Raw genomic sequence first — 13974 nt, 5'->3', positions numbered from 1 at the left:
TGTTTTGTATTTACCTATAATTATGTACGTATTTGACAATTATTTGGACTGTGACAGACGTTAGACGGAGCAAAAAAACGCGTATGTTGATAAGATCGAATATTCACTCGATGATCATTCATTAAGTAACCTAGATTACAGCTGAATCAATAACAATTTCAGGAATTTTCTGCGAATTTATCGTGTAGGACGGATGACTGATAAAGAAATTAAGTTTCAGATCAATAGGTATGAATCTTATGTATATATATAGGTACTTTCTATGTTTATATTTCTGTTTGACAATCCACGTATCTTTGACATCTTACCCTTTTAACAGCGCAAATAAGGTTAATACGCAAACTTTACTCAATTTAAAATAACATTCCCTATATTTCAGTTTTTGGGTACTACAGACTACTCAAACGCCTTCTAGAAGGCCGACCGGAGAGCCGCAGAGGTAAAGGCAGGCCCAAGCTCAGATGGTTGGACGGCGTATACCAGGATATCAGGACCTTAGGAATGACAAGTTGGAGAAGGAAGGCCACGAATAGATCGGACTGGAGACATTTGCTTGACCAGGCTAAGGCCCATCCGCGGCTGCAATGCCTCAGATGATGATGAAGACATTTCAGTTTTTCCATGGGGCATTTTAGATAAGCGTCGGGTATGTGACATTATTTTTTAACACTTCTATTGAAGCTAATTAGCCGATTTTTAACATGATAACCTTCGATAACTTAGATTTGAATTCAATGAAATATAATACAGATTTGCAGGTTATTGGTAAGCTGCCATACGAGCCCGACGAGAAAATATTCCGGGCCTAAAACACTTAACTCCCCTGACGGATTTTTTTACTACGGCTACGTAGTAACTATGTGACACGTGTATTATATTCACTATTTTAAACATTTGATAGATCTTATATCTTTGCAATAAAGTTTAATTTTCGAATTCTCAGTGAACTGTGAGGATGGGACACATGTTTACGCACGAAAATCCAGCACGCATAGCTAGCGTGACAAGTAACTCATCTATACTATACATACATATATGTATATATGTGACGGTCCACGGATACAGGGCTATAACCACAAAAATCCAAGTTCGTCAAATGCGGGCATTTTTCTCTGTCACTCTAATTACGTCTTAGTGAGAGTAAAAGAGAAAGATCCCCGCAATTTGCGAATTTCGGTTTTCGCAGTAGGCCCCGAGATCCCTTATGTCGGTAGTCGCATACGTCGCGTAGCATCGCATTAGAACAGGAGCATGTTTAATCATAGAGTAAGCGACAGCCATAAAGTACCTTTTATCCATGGAACGTCGCATATTATACAATCATATCTTACCTTTACGAAAAGAAAACATTTTGAATGCGAGCTAGATTATATAGCGATATAGAAATATAAAAGTAATGTTGTTTTTATGTGTTATCTCTCACCTTGAATGTTTTTGCGCGCAAAAAGTAGAAGGAAACATGTTGAGGCCCGATAGGTTTGAGATATTAATTTTATGATTACTATATGCGTGTAACCTTTGGCTTTCAATTGAACTTATACAACTAATTATTTTATTTTAGCAGTTTAGCTGATGGTAACAATGATAAAATATACCCAGTCCTTCTAACTTCATATCAAATTTCATCTGTATCAATTCAGCGGTACGTCAAGAGGTGACAGACAGACATAGTGGCTTTCGGCGACTTAATATTAGGAGGGATTTTGTGTAATTACTACCTAAATAACCTAATTAAATTAAACACCTAAGGGTAATCTACTTTTAGTATGGACTTGTTTACAAAGTTGTAGGCGCGCACAATGTACTATAGACCCCATTTTTGTTGCATGTGCTTTTTCTTCCAGAAATCGAAAGTTTTTGTCATTTTAAGCTTACTAGTAAAACTCCGGCTTAGATATGACGAGTAGATTTTGAGAAAAAAAAAATCAAAGTTTGCCTTTATCCGGGTCCGAAAAAACACAAAATAAAATATTGCAAAAAAATTTAAAACATATTTTCTTATCTTTATAACGATTATCAGATATTGCTATCACTCCGGATATATGTGCAAAATTGGGTCCTTCTACCTACTACGGATAACGAAATATTAAATAATTTGTCATTATTCTTTAGATTTTATTTAATCGTCCATAACACAGTATTAGCAGATAAAAAGTGACTTAAACGAAACCTTGGAAATACTTCTATTCATGGTATTAATTTTGTAAGCTAATTCAGCGTTATTTAGAAGTTATTGGTATTTTAATTTATATCCGGTTTATATCCGGGTATTTTTGTGCTAGGGTTGTCACTTCATCATAAAATATATAAATATATATTTTTATTTTTGAAGTATGGTTTTGTATATTATTTTATTATTGAAACTTCTTTTTAATCTTGATTTCAACTCATAAGCTTTTTGTTTAAATTAGCTTAAAATAACAGTTTCGTATTTACAGCGAACAAACTTTCGATGAAATGCTATGTGTGACATGGGAAGGAGTCCACCCTCGTTAGGCGATAGCTAAAACCCCATGTCATTACATGTAGCATGGAGATTATGGAAGAGAGATTGATTTACGGCTTGAGTCCATTACACGCTTGGATTAGAGCTTTAGAATTTGTGCTTAAACTTGGATATAAATCCGAAGTCAAAAAATGGCGAATTCCAGAAAATTCTGAAGGTGGTCGTTTGGTAAAACTGCGCAAAAAAAGAATACAGGATGAAGTCCGAGAAAAAATGGGCCTGCTTGTGGATGTGGTGCAACCAACGTCCGGCACCACTAATGACGGCAACACAGCACGAAGAGCATTCTCCGATAGGTACCGAAGTACATTCGCTGAAATTTTGAATGTTGAAAAGTGGCTTTTAGACGATTTATATATTATATTAACAGTCTTGTCCAGCAACTTGCAAGTTGATTCTGAGAAGTTTGGCAGTTTCTGCAGAAACCTGGCTTCAAAATACGTGAAAACATATAAGTGGCATCCAATGACAGTTACGTTACACAAAATTTTAGTACATGGTGCAAAAATAATAGATTTCACCACGTTACCGATTGGAATGTTATCGGAACAAGCAGCAGAGTCACGTAACAAGTTTTGGCGACAAGATAGGGAACATCATTCAAGAAAAATCTGCCGTGAATCAGCTATGTTTGATTTGTTCCACAGAGCACTTGTTACATCCGACCCATTTATATCGGACTTTACCATAAAAGAGAGAAAAAATAAAACAAAAAAGATTCCCCTACCTACGGCAGCAGTCAATCTGCTAAAACCCATTCATGACCATTTTAAAGTCACGGACGATTATTCATCAGCCGAGATAAATGTGGATGAAAATTTGATTCTTCAGAACGAAGCTGAAGTTTGAATAAGGTGAATAATTATTATCACTAAAATTTTAAAAAGACATTTACACCAGAATAAAAATATTATTAACACCCGGATATACGATTGTGACAACCCTGAACAAAAACTAAAATTACTGATAACTTCTAAATAACGCTGAATTAGCTTACAAAATTAATACCATGAATAGAAGTATTTCCAAGGTTTCGTTTAAGTCACTTTTTATCTGCTAATACTGTGTTATGGACGATTAAATAAAATCTAAAGAATAATGACAAATTATTTAATATTTCGTTATCCGTAGTAGGTAGAAGGACCCAATTTTGCACATATATCCGGAGTGATAGCAATATCTGATAATCGTTATAAAGATAAGAAAATGTGTTTTAAATTTTTTGCAATATTTTATTTTGTGTTTTTTCGGACCCGGATAAAGGCAAACTTTGATTTTTTTTTTCTCAAAATCTACTCGTCATATCTAAGCCGGAGTTTTACTAGTAAGCTTAAAATGACAAAAACTTTCGATTTCTGGAAGAAAAAGCACATGCAACAAAAATGGGGTCTATAATACATTGTGGCGCGGTAGTAGTACATTTTGCGTATTATCCTCGACCTCCAGCGTGTCACGTATTGTTGTAAGTACACAGATGGAGTAGGCATTGATGTTTATAAGCTCTCGAATAACCTGTAACTTTAGCTGGTTTTTGAGTCTGGGACGTCATTTTACATACATACAGTGTATTTCTTTTAATTTTAAATACACGATGAAATTTAATCGGTGAATAAGAACCAATTTTTCTAATTTAGTCATGGATAGCGATCACCTTTAACTATGGCACCAACCCCGAAATCAGATAAAAATTGGCTGTTTCATACATTTCGGCTGGCCTGATGTTGATATTTTCTATGTCAATTGTTTTCGCGATTCTGGAGTTGGTTATTTAACATTTGAACGCCAAGAACACCTAAAGACGTCGTAACTTGTCGGGCCCGCAGCGCCAAGGACAACTTTATTTTATTTTATTATGCGTTAAAAATTTTGGGTCCAGTCCCCGCGAAGTGTACGGGCGGCTGGATCCGTAAGGTCTGTGTGATGTTTTATATCTCTAATGAATTAATTATGTGACACTGGGATGATGTTGTGTTGTTATGAAAGGTGATGGTGGTAATGAATGTTAAGATATGAAGATGGATGGTGTAGATGAGTTGTTATGTGTTGTTGAACCTTTTTAGACTGGACAACTATAGGTGTCATGGCGGACGCTGTCAAAGTAACCTTCACACTTTCGAGTAAGCTTCACATTAGCTCCTTTGCGCCCGGGAGCTTGGCGTTTGAGTGTGATCGCCATCGATGACTGATTAAATTTCATCGTGTACAGTGAAATTGAATAAAATACCGTAACTGATAATATAATTTATTCCGGCACTTTCCATCAAAAAGCCAACTCAACGTCAACTCAACTTCAACTTCTCAACCAATTCAACTTTCAACTTTACAATCAAGACTCGATAAAAACGCATTCAAGTAGGTTCATAAGTTTGAGAGCTACGTCGCTCTAAGCCTCCGAGGACCTACCGCAAAACACGAAAAAATCGAAATTTAAATATATCAATTAAAATATGCAAAAGATATCAAACTTTCGGGGGCTCTGGGCCTTAAGGTGATTCACAAGTTGCCCGGAAGTGGTCAAGCCAGTCTACAGGGAAGCAGATGCGCAAGGGAAAGGCTTCGTAAATCGATGCCTGCAAACGGGTTTGGGGCTGCTAAATGCAAATTTACTCACGCATAGGAAATATTAACTAAGAAGCGGACAAGGTGTTGAAAATTACTAGAAGGCCTACCGCAAACACCGAAGTTGGCTATTTCGAGCATCTTTCACTTTTACTCCAATTAAGGCGTAATTAGACTGACAGAGATGGTTGCTTTTTGGCTTGGATTTATATTCAATAAAAGTACTATTTTTTTATAATGCAATGCAATTGACATTCAATTTCAACAATACTTGGTCTGAAATGCGGAAGCTAATATGAGAGCTTTTAACTGAATAATATGGAATATATAGCTGTTAGCCGTTGCTCGAAGTACTAATTTAAAAAAAATTACTTTAGTAGCTAGCCTATTAAATAATTAAAAGTGTGGTGCGTGTTGGTGTCTGTATAGTAATAGTATTATGTCAAATATGTGGAGTCGAAAACGGCCTACAATAAGATAGTGTTTGTACACATACAGACTATTTTCGGTAATCGGTAAATAGTACCAGACATAGATACATGTAAATTGAATAATTTTAAAACTAGTACGAGACTATGAATGAAAATCGTGTTGGTTTAATAAATAAATAATACACAAATTGACTAAGTCCCACGGTAAGCTCAATAAGGCTTGTGTTGCGGGTACTTAGACAACGATATATATATAATATATAAATATTTATAAATACTTAAATACATAGAAAACACCCATGACTCAGAAACAAATATCCATGCTCATCACACGAATAAATGCCCTTACCAGGATTTGAACCATCCACTAGGTCAGACAGGTCGTCAAAATCATTATATGGAAATTGAATGTTCATGTCTTTCATACTAGTTCAGTTTGTCGTTATAAAATGAGAGCGTAACTCCAATTGTATGGCGGCGACTAGATTCGTATAACTTAAACCGTTTATGACATCATTAAACAGCGAACGCAAAAAACGACTTCGCGCATACACCGTCTGATAAAACATTAACTGGCTATTCACACGTAGACACTTAGGTTTCTAGACCAGACAATGGTCATGAGAATTACTGTCAGAGATAAGGAATAACAAAGACTGTCAAGTTGCATGTTTTGTCATTTTTGTAGCGCCATTGACTTTTTTAGGACACTGATAGAGCCATAGTTGTACGTCCAAAGAGCTGAGGCACTACCGCAGTAAACCTAAAATCTAAATTTCATTATCTGCCTGTCTATTAAATATGCAAAAAGGTAACCAAATTTCGATTTCCGTGGTAGGCCTTCTGCTCCTTGCCAACCCGTTCCCCTGCCCTAGGCCCTCAAAATGTATGACTTAATGTGAATCTACAATAATAATGAGAAACGCATCTTGTTTCGAGGCTACCAGTTTTCACCTTTAACCAGTTTCTAACAACCATAGCTTTCAAAGACACATGATTATATGTTACAGGTCTCTTATAAATCCCAGTCTTTATAATTTAATTGTTGCTGACGCACACTAACTCTGATTATTAAATACATTTAGAAATCAATCTAAAATGAACTTTAACGCGCGTAAATAAGTCTTCTTTTGATTTGTTTCGCGCCCATTAGTTTCAGTTTTAAAGGGGAAACTAAAACACCCTTATTCTCTGTAGGTAAGGTTCGCAATCGTAAAGCAATGATGCGGTAAAATATTGTATGCTTTATTTTTTACGCTTTTAGGTGCAGATTTCATTGCTGTGTATGCAACAGATGTGCACGGTCGAAGGGTGTTGACCTTGGTGTATCCCTAACCTCTGTTTAAGACCTTGCATTACCTATGTTTCATGCAGTTGCTATGGCGATAGACGTGACAATGTCAGATGTATGCGTCATGCATTTATATTTTATCTTAGTGATGTGCCTCTTTCGTGCGCATACTGTTGCATATTCGAGCGAGAGAAAAAATTCGCCGTAGACCCTCAATAAAAATACAGTTACATTGCCCAATCTACTACCCAATAGACATGCCCATACAAAACCAAATAAATTTGTAAACTGCCCATCGAAGGGTCATAAGTATCTTGGTAATAAAAGCATAGTATTCAGCGTATAATAGGTATTTCAGGGGCTAATGAAATACCAATTATACGCTGAACTCATTTCCGAATACGGAAAACATCGTGTTTGCCCGCGGCAAACGTAGCTCGAAAGTGTAACTGCGTAATAAGTCCGCCGTCCATCGGCCACCTGGGTAAACACGTATTGTGTGGAGTTTTCGGATGAGAGCGCCGTTTTTAACAATGCTGTTTTCAGAACGCTTACAGATTAAGTTAGCTGAGTTTTGAATGGCGATTAGTTGCCAAACGTCCCGTATTTTGAGTATAACGTCCCGTATTTTTTCCCGTCCCGTATATCAATACCGCTGCAGAATACGCAGAATACGTATATAAATGGTCACAATCTATTTCGGTTTAAACACCTATAACCTTTAAAGTTGTGTTAAGTTGTGTTAAACTCGGACCCGGGTATGTCCTTAAACTACGTCCAAAAGAGAGGTATGGGCAATGTGAATGTCATCTCGCCTTGTGTGGTAGGGCACAGCACAGCAGATGTCATTCCAGATCTAGAGCAGAGCCCAACTGGGGAAATACCTCCACCTTACAGAAAACCGCAGCCAAATAACACTTGACCCTACTCATAGTGTTGTGTTCCTGCCGGTGAGTAAGGTTGCCAGAGCTCAACGAGGGGGGTGGGGTTAGGGTCGGCAACGCGCATGTAACTCCTCTGGAGTTGCAGGCGTACATAGGCTACGGATACTGCTTACCATCAGGCGGGCCGTATGCTTGTTTGCCACCGACGTAGTATAAAAAAAAAAAAATGTGAATATGTATTTGCACTCCTATGTCCGCGGCCGATTGTAAGATCAGGTAGATCGTGATGTTCTTGTGTAATGTTTTGGCGGTAGGCATATTAAACCAATAGATAGGTAGGGTAGGTTCGTTAGGCTGCTTCAGATGCCCGCGGGGCAACCCGTCCAGTAATAGGAGATACGCGGGGCTCCGTCGACTCAGCGAACATGGCTATGATTTTCACGTTTCACAATACGCCTAGGAATTTCACGATGTGTCTGATCTTACGATCGGGTGCCGACGACATATATACATCGTGTCATTCACGAAGACGCGTGCCTTAACACGTATTGTGATGTTATTAAAGGTTAAATTTGACAAATCTGCGATAAGATGTGTTCCAATATACTTTGGCAATTTCACAACCTACACAAAACGGGGTCAGATAAGGTACTTCACACATTTGCCATATGTTCGGTCATAAAAATTTTTTAAACATATGGTTATCATACACGGGTACTGCCTTTTAGTTCTGAGCGGTGTTATCACCGTCCCAAATGCTTATCAGCATTCTAGTTGGATTATTAAAGGCTGTTTAAATAGAAGCCCTTTGCTCAAATTTGAAACCTACTTGAATTTATTGATATTTGTGAGCCACATTAAATGAGGAATTAGCAGATAGCTAATGTGTTCTAATGATATCTATTTCGGCGACAGTAGAGTTGTGAAATTCTCGTGAACGTTCTCCGTTTACTGTGGGAAATATTCTCTAGCGAGCATTGACATATATATCTACACATACTAAATCTTGTCTGGACATTACAATATTCCAAATATTAAAGACCTATACATATTAAGCCAGAATGTAAGGTTGAGAGGACACTCTAAAAAAACTAGTCAAACCTCCATGTGCTAGTAAGTTAGCAACCCTAGGAAACACTTCTTGCCAAATCGTGTAGTAAATGTGTGGGACTCTTAACCAGAAACTGTTGTTAGTGCACCATTGGTGAACTCTTTCAAAAATAGACTAGATACACATTTTAGAACATTAAAAAGTGCTAAATAAACACAAGTGCTGCGATATACACGCATCAGCTCCAAGAGCTGCTAGTGGATCAAATAAAATAATAATAATAATATCCAAGGTATGGACAATAAGAATGGGGCCAGTACAGCGGTGTCACGCACACGAATTCGAGGCAATTCGTGCAGTAACGCCGCAACGCGATTGGTTGGTGAGTTCGCACCACGCGCGCGACTGGTCGCAACTAGTTACGTTAGACTGCACGATTGCCTCGAATTCGAGAGTGACACCACTGAACTAGCGCCATTCTTAGTGGCCGTAAAGCCTGTCCTTAGCTATATATGTCAATGCAAGCGAGAATGTTGCCCATACAAATTGGAGAACATTCTCGAAAACGGCATAACTCTAAACGAGAGCTACTAAAGTACAAGTTTTACAAACAAAATTGTCTAGAGTTGCCTAAGTGTACCGACATCAACCGCGACAATTGTTATTTTTTTTTAATTTTATCACTGGGACACCAAGCTTTAACCGGGGACGTATGGCATCCCTTGCCAAATTCTGATCATTGACTGTGACAATTTGCTTAATAAAGGGAACACTGGGACTCCAAGCTTCAAACGGGGACACATACCTACACATGTTGAAAGAATTAAATTATACCAAAGAGAATTATTTATATATTTATTAATTGATTGTGATAGACAGGTAAAGTCCATGAAAAAAAAGTACCCCCCAATTTGACATACAGAACAGATGGCGCTGTAGCTGTACTGCCCCATATGTTTTGTGGTCAACAAATTGTCAAACATCAACTTATGTTCATCAGAATTGCCGTAAAATTATTCGAAACACGAAATTATCTTAGATTTTGTGCATCTTACTCAAATATGTATCTTTGATTATACTTAAAGACGAATGTTGAACCTTGTACATTGGCCAACATGCTCATTAATAAACTAAGTGTCTAGCAGCCTATCAGAGAAAAAAAATTGGCAGTAATTTTTTTCATAACTCTTCAAGTGGCATATGTCGTTTAGAGTTGTTGGAATTTTGATTTTATTTCAATTAATCAAATTTGAAATTTAAATGAAATAATCAGTTGGGAGCCGACGGCCTACCACTCCAAGGGATAAGCTATGACGATACTGTTCTCATAATTGGAAATGATGTAACATGAATTAAATCACCGTGCGGCTTTACAAGATTTTCCTCGCAACTGTGTCTATGGGATTAACTCCCAGACAAACTTCCCTCAAGAGAACACAGTATGGTTTTAAGAAAAAAGGAGTGTTCAGTTTTCACAAGTGGCCAAAAAGCATATGACACCAGTGATGTGTTATCAGCATATACACCGTGTTTTTTTTTATTTGCGTTAATTTCGAGGGTGCATTCCTGAGCTTAAATTAAGTAACTTTCTCAAAGATACCGATATTCTAACTAACTCCATTTCGGAGATAATCAATCATAAATTTTTATATTATAAGGCCCTTACGAGCGTGTACACTTGCTTTAGGACCTGTTTACTTATTAGTTAGTATTTAGTGCGAGTTCATACATTTGCTACTAAACGTACGTACTATCTCGGACGATCGATGTTAGAAATGACATTGATATGTCACAGTTTTCAATTGTTTGGTTGAGTTAAATGTAATGCCCGTGTTACAACAACGCTATATGCAACATTTAGTTACTTTTTATAAAAATAAAAATAGTAAAAAAAAAACAAAAAATATATTTTTTTTTGAAAATTAACTATGCCATTTAGTTTCCTTAAACGTACTTACTGAAACCCCGGAGTTAACGCAATTCAATAAAAACACGGTGTATATGTAAGTAACTACCAAACGGATTGTCAGTATTGTTTCTCTTTTAACCTGAAAATTCGCTATTGCAAGAGCCAATTCTAGAAACTTAGGAATTTAGATGCTGTATTATACCATACTAAATATGTGACATGACTGAAAATGTTAAGTATATTAAATTGTTGAAAAAAAAAAACATCCTCGAAACTTTGGGTATTCATATTACACCTATGACTAATAGGTACCTACCCTACAGATGATAAATTATTGAGCAAATTCCTCAGACAGGCTTGAACAAGTTCTCTAAAAATTTGGATTGGATATTTTTAGAAATTTACTCAAAATATTCCTACGTTATTATAAGAAAAGTTATATCTATTAATACAGCCTCATAGAAAATTCTCGAAATCATCAGAAATCTGAACAACTTGTTACTACGCGCGACTTTCTACCTACATCGAAGGCAGGCAGTTCAACAGATTTCACCTACGTAAAAGGAGCTCTGAGTGACGATTATGCAAATTTATCCAAGTAAACACTGAATTACTGACGAAGACGACACTGGTTGACCCAAAAAACGAGTCCTTACGGTTGTAAGACCCCATTTAGGTTAGGTTCCGAACAAAGACAGTTTTCGAACAAAACACAATGAAAATGATAGAAATAATTATGGGAAATGACAATTTTCCACTTACCCGGATGCCTCCGTGATAATTTTTCGCGTTTAAAACACCCTATGAGCGGATAATTTTTCTGTTTCCACCTCGGATGAATAAGACTGAACGCTTGACAGATGACTGGCTGTCCAAAAAAAGATGGAGGATGGCTAGCCAAATTACGTCACTCGGCGGGAAAATCAAAAATTGACATTTCACATACTTTTAATCGAAATATACTAAATAATAAAAAATAAATAAGTTTAAAATAGGCTTACATTATCAACTCACCTCATGAACTGAAGATTTATGTGGAGAAGTCACAATTTCGTGAGCTTTGCTAATACATCTAGATGGCTGGTATCAATCCGATTCCGTGCGCTGTTGCCAAATGGTTATTGCATCAGAAATTTGAGAACGTTCAGATTTACACATTTCAAGACACTTGATCATAACTTATTGTTAATTCCACAAAAATAATGTTAAAGTATCTGGCCAACAAGAAAAAACATCAAAATATCAACGCAAGTATTACTTTTCGTTGTCCCAAAACTTGTATGGCGGAACGGCAACGTCGCTCAGCTTGAAGCACTTTGAATTTATTTGAACAAAGAAAATTTGACTTTTTATGTTTAAAATCACTAGTAATTCATAAATAACTCTAGTTAACTAGTTAAAAACTACAAACGTACAAATTGATTTCAAAAATAACTACTTCTATTTTATAAGATAGTTATCGCTAGAAAGTGTAAAAATAACTGAAATCGGAGCGAGCTTGTTTTCGTTTGGGTAGGAGTAAACAAACAAAGACGCTGTGTTACCATACTCCTTTAAAAAAAACTACTAAAACTACTACAATTAATTTCACGGGAAAAAGCTATTGTGTTTCTAATTTGTTGGTCGTATTGGAATTGTATTTCATTAAATCTATACCTGATTTATAAACACGCCAATACACATATACATTTAGTGATCAATTTTTTTTTTAATAGTATTAACAAGAACGAATCCTTTTTTGCATAGCTTAAATGAGCTTAAATTTATAAATGTAGATACATAATCGAATATGATACAAAATTTCACGAGAAACAGTTGAGAAATATCACTTGGAGAGGAAAACAGCCGAGCAGATATTTTTGTCTAAACTGAAACGTAGAGCTTGAAGCTCGCTCGCTCGGTTAGTTAGTATAATACGAAGAATGCATGGTGTAGTAGTAGTACCGCGATAATTTTGCTAGTTCGGGTTGTGAATGCACTGGGGCTACCGCCAACTTAGAAAAATCGACAAACTTTATCTGCCTCTTACTCACTCAAATGTGAGTATGACGCCATGTTAGATTATTCGTATAAAGATACAAGCAAATCTCGTCCTTATGACAAGCGATAAAGTGGGACGTTTTGACGACCGCGGTCACAAATGTGCAACCATATTATAGGCAAAATAGACGGAGGATAGAACGATCGCAAGAAGGGGTTCACGGTAAGGCTGGGCTTCTGTACGAACTACGAAGTAAACGTTGAGTCACACTGTTGATGTTTAGAATATTTTCTTATCTTTTTTTATTTATCCGTCTGATCTGTTGTCTTGATCTTAAAGTTTGAAATGGGAAAATTTTACTGATGGTAAGTATTTATTTATTTTTAAATATGTATTTTATTAGTTTTAATTTATTCATATACTACATATATAAGCGGTGGTGGCAGAGTGGATATGGCGTCCGACTTTCAATCCGGAGGTCGCGGGTTCAAATCCTGGCTCGTACCAATGAGTTTTTCAGAACTTATGTACGAAATATCATTTGATATTTACCACTAGCTTTTCGGTGAAGAAAAACATCGTGAGGAAACCTGCATACATCTGCGAAGAAATTCAAAGGTGTATGTGAAGTCCCCAATCCGCATTGGGCTAGCGTGGGGACTATAGACCGAGCCCTCTCGCACATGAGAGGAGGCCTGTGCCCAGCAGTGGGCCGTATATAGGCTGAATTATTATTATTCTTGCAGAAATTGATTAAGTCCCACGGTAAGCCAAGAAGGCTTGTGTTGTGCGTACTCAGCCAAAGATGTATATAATATATAAATACTTAAATACATAGAAAACATACATGACTCAGGATCAAATATCTGAAATATAAATGACTTTATCGGGATTCGAACCCAGGACATCGGCTTCATAGGCATAGGCCAGACCGGTCGTCAAAATGAGTATAATTTTCCTGGTTATTACTAACGGACATGTGTTTGCCAGACTTAAATGAAAGTAATTTACTGCCCTTTGCAATTATTTTATTTCAATGATCAACGATAATTATGGTATCTAACCGGATGGATTGAAAAGTACCAATAGCAACGACACGATTTACCACAGTACTGGTATCGGTAAGTAAAGGAAAAGCTTTAAAAAAACACAATATTTACTACAGCAAATTACAAAATAGTAGTTTTTTCTTATTTATAGCAACACTAAGGACTACATACTAATGAGGTATTACCATTCAAAACAACTACCATTAATTTTACAAAATTAATGGTTTATTAAATAAATTAAAAAATGATATTTTTTTTCGTAAATGTGCAATTGTAAAACTCAAGAAACATTTTTTTTTGGTAAGACAGCGGG

The 13974-nt window shown here is 36.5% G+C and overlaps 1 protein-coding gene across 2 annotated transcripts in view; it reads right to left on the bottom strand.

Moving 5' to 3' along the window:
• LOC133532645 (uncharacterized) overlaps positions 1-12140 on the bottom strand; it is a 54830-nt gene extending 42690 nt beyond the window's left edge. The window contains exons 1-2 of one of the 2 annotated variants that reach the window (XM_061871402.1): positions 11890-12140; positions 11646-11735 (exon numbers count right to left, since the gene is read on the bottom strand). The gene's annotated coding sequence lies outside the window, so the exon portion shown is untranslated. Of the gene's footprint in view, positions 1-11393; positions 11525-11645; positions 11736-11889 lie in introns of those variants that run through there. The other variant, XM_061871401.1, reaches the window with a different exon arrangement.
• Positions 12141-13974: the final 1834 nt, after the last annotated feature.

Source organism: Cydia pomonella, chromosome 27, assembly GCF_033807575.1.
Source record: "Cydia pomonella isolate Wapato2018A chromosome 27, ilCydPomo1, whole genome shotgun sequence".
Lineage (NCBI taxonomy): Eukaryota > Metazoa > Arthropoda > Insecta > Lepidoptera > Tortricidae > Cydia > Cydia pomonella.
Note: the sequence above shows the minus strand (reverse complement) of the source record. Positions and strands in the feature narration are given on the sequence as shown.